The sequence below is a fragment of the Nansenia antarctica genome, assembly GCF_963989245.1.
Source record: "Nansenia antarctica genome assembly, chromosome: 8".
Taxonomy (NCBI): domain Eukaryota; kingdom Metazoa; phylum Chordata; class Actinopteri; order Argentiniformes; family Microstomatidae; genus Nansenia; species Nansenia antarctica.
The window spans coordinates 31908246-31915745 of NC_137678.1; positions in this window are offsets into that span (position 1 = coordinate 31908246).

Genomic DNA, 7500 nt, shown 5'->3' on the forward strand with positions numbered 1-7500 from the left:
AGATAGTGGTGTGTTCAGTGAGAGGAGTGAGGGAGGGAGGGAGGGAGAGAGGAGAGAAGTGGTGTGTTCCAGTGAGAGGGAGTGAGGGAGGAGGGAGGGAGGGAGGGAGAGAGGGAGGGGAGAGAGGGAGAGATAGTGGTGTGTTCCAGTGAGAGGGAGGGAGGGAGGGAGGGAGGGAGGGAGGGAGAGAGATAGTGGTGTGTTTCCAGTGAGAGGGAGGGAGGGAGGGAGGGAGGGAGGGAGAGAGGAGGAGAGGGAGAGATAGTGGTGTGTTCCAGTGAGAGGGAGGGAGGGAGGGAGGGAGGGAGGGAGGGAGGGGAGAGAGGGAGAGATAGTGGTGTGTTCCAGTGAGAGGGAGGGAGGGAGGGAGGGAGGGAGAGAGAGGGAGAGATAGTGGTGTGTTCCAGTGAGAGGGAGGGAGGGAGGGAGGGAGGAGAGGGAGGGAGGGAGGGAGGGAGGAGAGAGAGGGAGAGATAGCGGTGTGTTCCAGTGAGAGGGAGGGAGGGAGGGAGGGGAGAGAGGGAGAGATAGCTGTGTGTTCCAGTGAGAGGGAGGAAGGGAGGGAGGGAGGAGGGAGGGGGAGAGGGAGAGATAGCGGTGTGTTCCAGTGAGAGGGAGGGAGGGAGGGGAGAGAGGGAGAGATAGCGGTGTGTTCCAGTGAGAGGGAGGGAGGGAGGGAGGGAGGGAGGGAGGAGAGAGAGGGAGAGATAGCGGTGTGTTCCAGTGAGAGGGAGTGAGGGGAGGGAGGGAGGGAGGGGAGAGAGGGAGAGATAGTGGTGTGTTCCAGTGAGAGGGAGTGAGGGAGGGAGTGAGGGGAGGGAGGGAGGGAGGGGAGAGAGGGAGAGATAGCGGTGTGTTCCAGTGAGAGGGAGGGAGGGAGGGAGGGAGGGAGGGGAGAGAGGGAGAGATAGTGGTGTGTTCCAGTGAGAGGGAGTGAGGGAGGGAGGGGAGAGAGGGAGAGATAGTGGTGTGTTCCAGTGAGAGGGAGAGGAGGGAGGGAGGGAGGGAGGGGAGAGAGGGAGAGATAGCGGTGTGTTCCAGTGAGAGGGAGGGAGGGAGGGAGGGGAGAGAGGGAGAGATAGTGGTGTGTTCCAGTGAGAGGGAGGGAGGGAGGGAGGGAGGGAGGGGAGAGAGGGAGAGATAGCGGTGTGTTCCAGTGAGAGGGAGGGAGGGAGGGAGGGAGGGAGGGGAGAGAGGGAGAGATAGCGGTGTGTTCCAGTGAGAGGGAGGGAGGGAGGGAGGGAGTGAGGGAGGGAGGGAGGGAGGGAGAGATAGCGGTGTGTTCCAGTGAGAGGGAGGGAGGGAGGGAGGGAGGGAGGGGAGAGAGGGAGAGATAGCGGTGTGTTCCAGTGAGAGGGAGGGAGGGAGGGAGGGAGTGAGGGAGGGAGGGAGGGAGTGAGGGAGGGAGGGAGGGAGGGGAGAGAGGGAGAGATAGCGGTGTGTTCCAGTGAGAGGGAGGGAGGGAGGGAGGGGAGAGAGGGAGAGATAGCGGTGTGTTCCAGTGAGAGGGAGGGAGGGAGGGAGGGAGGGAGGGGAGAGAGGAAGAGATAGCGGTGTGTTCCAGTGAGAGGGGAGAGGGAGGGAGGGAGGGAGGGAGGGAGGGAGGAGAGAGAGGGAGAGATAGTGGTGTGTTCCAGTGAGAGGGAGGGAGGGAGGGAGGGAGGGAGAGAGGGAGAGATAGCGTGTGTTCCAGTGAGAGGGAGGGAGGGAGGGGAGAGAGGGAGAGATAGCGATGTGTTCCAGTGAGAGGGAGGGAGGGAGGGAGGGAGGGAGGGAGGGAGGGGAGAGAGGGAGAGATAGTGGTGTGTTCCAGTGAGAGGGAGGGAGGGAGGGAGGGAGGGAGGGGAGAGAGGGAGAGATAGCGGTGTGTTCCAGTGAGAGGGAGGGAGGGAGGGAGGGAGGGAGGGGAGAGAGGGAGAGATAGCGGTGTGTTCCAGTGAGAGGGAGGGAGGGAGGGAGGGAGGGGAGAGAGGGAGAGATAGCGGTGTGTTCCAGTGAGAGGGAGGGAGGGAGGGAGGGAGGGAGGGAGGGAGGGGAGAGAGGGAGAGATAGTGGTGTGTTCCAGTGAGAGGGAGTGAGGGAGGGAGGGAGTGAGGGAGGGAGGGAGGGGAGAGAGGGAGAGATAGCGGTGTGTTCCAGTGAGAGGGAGGGAGGGAGGGAGGGAGGGAGGGAGAGAGGGAGAGATAGTGGTGTGTTCCAGTGAGAGGGAGTGAGGGAGGGAGGGGAGAGAGGGAGAGATAGCGGTGTGTTCCAGTGAGAGGGAGGGAGGGAGGGAGGGGAGAGAGGGAGAGATAGTGGTGTGTTCCAGTGAGAGGGAGGGAGGGAGGGAGGGAGAGAGGGAGGGAGTGAGGGAGGGAGGGGAGAGAGGGAGAGATAGCGGTGTGTTCCAGTGAGAGGGAGGGAGGGAGGGAGGGGAGAGAGGGAGAGATAGCGGTGTGTTCCAGTGAGAGGGAGGGAGGGAGGGAGGGGAAGGAGGGAGAGATAGCGTGTGTTCCAGTGAGAGGGAGGGAGGGAGGGAGGGAGGGGAGAGAGGGAGAGATAGCGGTGTGTTCCAGTGAGAGGGAGGGAGGGAGGGAGGGAGGAGAGAGAGGGAGAGATAGTGGTGTGTTCCAGTGAGAGGGAGGGAGGGAGGGAGGGGAGAGAGGGAGAGATAGCGGTGTGTTCCAGTGAGACGGAGGGAGGGAGGGAGGGAGGGAGGGAGGGAGGGAGAGAGGGAGAGATAGCGGTGTGTTCCAGTGAGAGGGAGGGAGGGAGGGAGGGAGGGAGGGAAGGGAGGGGAGAGAGGGAGAGATAGCGATGTGTTCCAGTGAGAGGGAGGGAGGGAGGGAGGGAGGGAGGGAGGGGAGAGAGGGAGAGATAGCGGTGTGTTCCAGTGAGAGGGAGGGAGGGAGGGAGGGAGGGAGGGGAGAGAGGGAGAGATAGCGGTGTGTTCCAGTGAGAGGGAGTGAGGGAGGGAGGGAGAGAGGGAGGAGAGAGAGGGAGAGATAGTGGTGTGTTCCAGTGAGAGGGAGTGAGGGAGGGAGGGAGGGAGGGATGGATGGGAGAGAGGGAGAGATAGCGGTGTGTTCCAGTGAGAGGGAGGGAGGGAGGGAGGAGGGAGGGAGGGAGGGGAGAGAGGGAGAGATAGCGGTGTGTTCCAGTGAGAGGGAGTGAGGGAGGGAGGGAGGGAGGGAGGGAGGGAGAGAGGGAGAGATAGCGGTGTGTTCCAGTGAGAGGGAGTGAGGGAGGGAGGGAGGGAGGGAGGGGAGAGAGGGAGAGATAGCGGTGTGTTCCAGTGAGAGGGAGTGAGGGAGGGAGGGAGGGAGGGAGGGGGAGAGAGGGAGAGATAGCGGTGTGTTCCAGTGAGAGGGAGGGAGGGAGGGAGGGAGGGAGGAGAGAGAGGGAGAGATAGTGGTGTGTTCCAGTGAGAGGGAGTGAGGGAGGGAGGGGAGGGGAGAGAGAGAGGGGAGACATAGTGGTGTGTTCCAGTGAGAGGGAGGGAGGGAGGGAGGGAGGAGAGAGAGGGAGAGATAGTGGTGTGTTCCAGTGAGAGGGAGGGAGGGAGGGGAGAGAGGGAGAGATAGTGGTGTGTTCCAGTGGGAGGGAGGGAGGGAGGGAGGGAGGGAGGGGAGAGAGGGAGAGATAGTGGTGTGTTCCAGTGAGAGGGAGTGAGGGAGGGAGGGAGGGAGGGAGTGAGGGAGAGATAGCGGTGTGTTCCAGTGAGAGGGAGGGAGGGAGGGAGGGAGGGAGGGGAGAGAGGGAGAGATAGCGGTGTGTTCCAGTGAGAGGGAGTGAGGGAGGGAGGGAGGGAGGGGAGAGAGGGAGAGATAGTGGTGTGTTCCAGTGAGAGGAGTGAGAGGGAGGGAGGGAGTGAGGGAGGGAGGGAGGGAGGGAGGGGAGAGAGGGAGAGATAGCGGTGTGTTCCAGTGAGAGGGAGGGAGGGAGGGAGGGAGGGAGAGAGGGAGAGATAGTGGTGTGTTCCAGTGAGAGGGAGTGAGGGAGGGAGGGAGGGAGGGGAGAGAGGGAGAGATAGCGGTGTGTTCCAGTGAGAGGGAGGGAGGGAGGGAGGGAGGGAGGGAGGGGAGAGAGGGAGAGATAGTGGTGTGTTCCAGTGAGAGGGAGGGAGGGAGGGAGGGAGGGAGGGAGTGAGGGAGGGAGGGAGGGGAGAGAGGGAGAGATAGCGGTGTGTTCCAGTGAGAGGGAGGAGGGAGGGAGGGAGGGAGGGGAGAGAGGGAGAGATAGCGGTGTGTTCCAGTGAGAGGGAGGGAGGGAGGGAGTGAGGGAGGGAGGGAGGGAGGGAGGGGAGAGAGGGAGAGATAGCGGTGTGTTCCAGTGAGAGGGAGGGAGGGAGGGAGGGAGGGGAGAGAGGGAGAGATAGCGGTGTGTTCCAGTGAGAGGGAGGGAGGGAGGGAGGAGAGAGAGGGAGAGATAGTGGTGTGTTCCAGTGAGAGGGAGGGAGGGAGGGGAGAGAGGGAGAGATAGCGGTGTGTTCCAGTGAGAGGGAGGGAGGGAGGGAGGGAGGGAGGGGAGAGAGGGAGAGATAGCGGTGTGTTCCAGTGAGAGGGAGGGAGGGAGGGAGGGAGGGAGGGGAGAGAGGGAGAGATAGCGGTGTGTTCCAGTGAGAGGGAGGGAGGGAGGGAGGGAGGGAGGGGAGAGAGGGAGAGATAGCGGTGTGTTCCAGTGAGAGGGAGGGAGGGAGGGAGGGAGGGAGGGAGGGAGGGGAGAGAGGGAGAGATAGCGGTGTGTTCCAGTGAGAGGGAGTGAGGGAGGGAGGGAGGGAGGAGAGAGAGGGAGAGATAGTGGTGTGTTCCAGTGAGAGGGAGTGAGGGAGGGAGGGAGGGAGGGATGGGAGAGAGGGAGAGATAGCGGTGTGTTCCAGTGAGAGGGAGGGAGGGAGGGAGGGAGGGAGGGGAGAGAGGGAGAGATAGCGGTGTGTTCCAGTGAGAGGGAGTGAGGGAGGGAGGGAGGGAGGGGAGAGAGGGAGAGATAGCGGTGTGTTCCAGTGAGAGGGAGTGAGGGAGGGAGGGAGGGAGGGAGGGGAGAGAGGGAGAGATAGCGGTGTGTTCCAGTGAGAGGGAGGGAGGGAGGGAGGGAGGGAGGGAGGGAGGGAGGGAGGGGAGAGAGGGAGAGATAGCGGTGTGTTCCAGTGAGAGGGAGTGAGGGAGGGAGGGAGGAGAGAGAGGGAGAGATAGTGGTGTGTTCCAGTGAGAGGGAGTGAGGGAGGGAGGGAGGGGAGAGAGGGAGACATAGTGGTGTGTTCCAGTGAGAGGGAGGGAGGGAGGGAGGGAGGGAGGAGAGAGGGAGAGATAGTGGTGTGTTCCAGTGAGAGGGAGGGAGGGAGGGAGAGAGGGAGAGATAGTGGTGTGTTCCAGTGGGAGGAGGGAGGGAGGGAGGGAGGGAGGGGAGAGAGGGAGAGATAGTGGTGTGTTCCAGTGAGAGGGAGTGAGGGAGGGAGGGAGGGAGGGAGGGAGGGAGGGAGAGATAGTGGTGTGTTCCAGTGAGAGGGAGGGAGGGAGGGAGGAGAGAGAGGGAGAGATAGTGGTGTGTTCCAGTGAGAGGGAGGGAGGGAGGGAAGGAGAGAGAGGGAGAGATAGTGGTGTGTTCCAGTGAGAGGGAGGGAGGGAGGGAGGGAGGGAGGGGAGAGAGGGAGAGATAGTGGTGTGTTCCAGTGAGAGGGAGTGAGGGAGGGAGGGAGGGAGGGAGGGGAGAGAGGGAGAGATAGTGGTGTGTTCCAGTGAGAGGGAGGGAGGGAGGGAGGGAGGGAGGGAGGGGAGAGAGGGAGAGATAGTGGTGTGTTCCAGTGAGAGGAGTGAGGGAGGGAGGGAGGAGAGAGAGGGAGAGATAGTGGTGTGTTCCAGTGAGAGGGAGGGAGGGAGGGAGGGAGGGAGGGAGGGGGGAGAGAGGGAGAGATAGTAGTGTGTTCCAGTGAGAGGGAGTGAGGGAGGGAGGGAGGAGAGAGAGGGAGAGATAGTTGTGTGTTCCAGTGAGAGGGAGGGAGGGAGGGAGGGGAGAGGGAGAGATAGTGGTGTGTTCCAGTGAGAGGGAGTGAGGGAGGGAGGGAGGGAGAGATAGTGGTGTGTTCCAGTGAGAGGGAGTGAGGGAGGTGGACTGGTCATGACAGAGGAGTGAAGGTGAGTGAGAGGACAGGGCCGGCTCCAGAGCTCTGTGTGAGGGGGTCTCCTTATCCACCATTAACACCCACATCTAATCATCCCTATGTCACATGACTCCTTCTGCCCTGCCCGTCCATGCGTCTACTGTTCTGACATGAACACGTGTGGTATCCGGTTGTTAAGTCTGACGTCAAACGTGACGTTTTGCAATTTCCGGGTCCAAACCAAACTTCCCCGCACCAGAGAACCAGTGTACTACAGCGGTAGAATGACAGTTCAATCGTTTTTTAGACTGGGATCTATTCATACAGCAAGGGACACAGCACTTTTCCCCATATTTTCAGCGTCTTTGAGCCACGGAAAAGCGCTATACAAATATAATGAATTATTATTATTACTGCGGCATTTCGAAGAGAGCGCCTCAGCCAACGTTGGACCCGGAAACACGTCACGACTTAACAACCGAATACATACTTTTTTCCTGTCTAAACTATATAAAATCATATAAATCATGACCTAAAACCATAAAGCCTTTTTACTGTTTTGAGTAAGTAAGTTATTCAATCAACTGCGCCAACATACGACCTGTAATAATAGGTAGCGGAGGTTTATAAGCCAACCTTCCAATAAAGGTGTGACTGTATTTAAATGTGACCCTATTTATGCGGGGACCTTGACTACGGGCCTGATGAGGATGTTTGACTGTACCTGGTGAGATGTGGGAGGGCGTGGCAGAGCTGGCTCTGATGTTGGCATACTAAGAGAGTAGTAATCACACCTGGGTGGATGGCATGTGTGTGTGTGTGTGTGTGTGAGAGAGAGAGTGTGAGAGAGTGTGAGTGAGTGTATGTGTGTGTGTGTGTGTGTGTGTGTGTGTGTGTGTGTGTGTGTGTGTGTGTGTGTGTATGAATACTAAGAGAGTAGTAATATACAGTAATATCTGAAAAGTGAGTACACCCTTTAGATTTTTGCAAATATTCTGTTATATCCTTTCAGGGGATAACATTATCCTACTGAAACTTTTATGTAACTTAAAGTAGTCAGTGTGCTGCTTGAATAACAGTATAGATTTATTGTCCTTTGAAAATTACTCAGTACACAGCTGTTAATGTCTAAACAGCTGGCAACAAAAGTGAGTACACCCCATAGTGAACATGTCCTAATTGTGCCCAATGATGTTGTTTTCTCGCCCTGGTGTCATGTGACTCGTTAGCGTTACAAGGATTCAGGTGTAAATGATAAGCAGGGCTGTTAAATTTGGTGTTTTGGGCACAATTCTCTCTGAATGCTGGACAACATGGCACCTCATGGCAAGGAACTCTCTGAGCGGCTGAAAAAAAGGATTATTGCGCTTCACAAAGATGGCCTTGGCTATAAGAAGATTGCCAACACCCTGAAAATGAGTTGC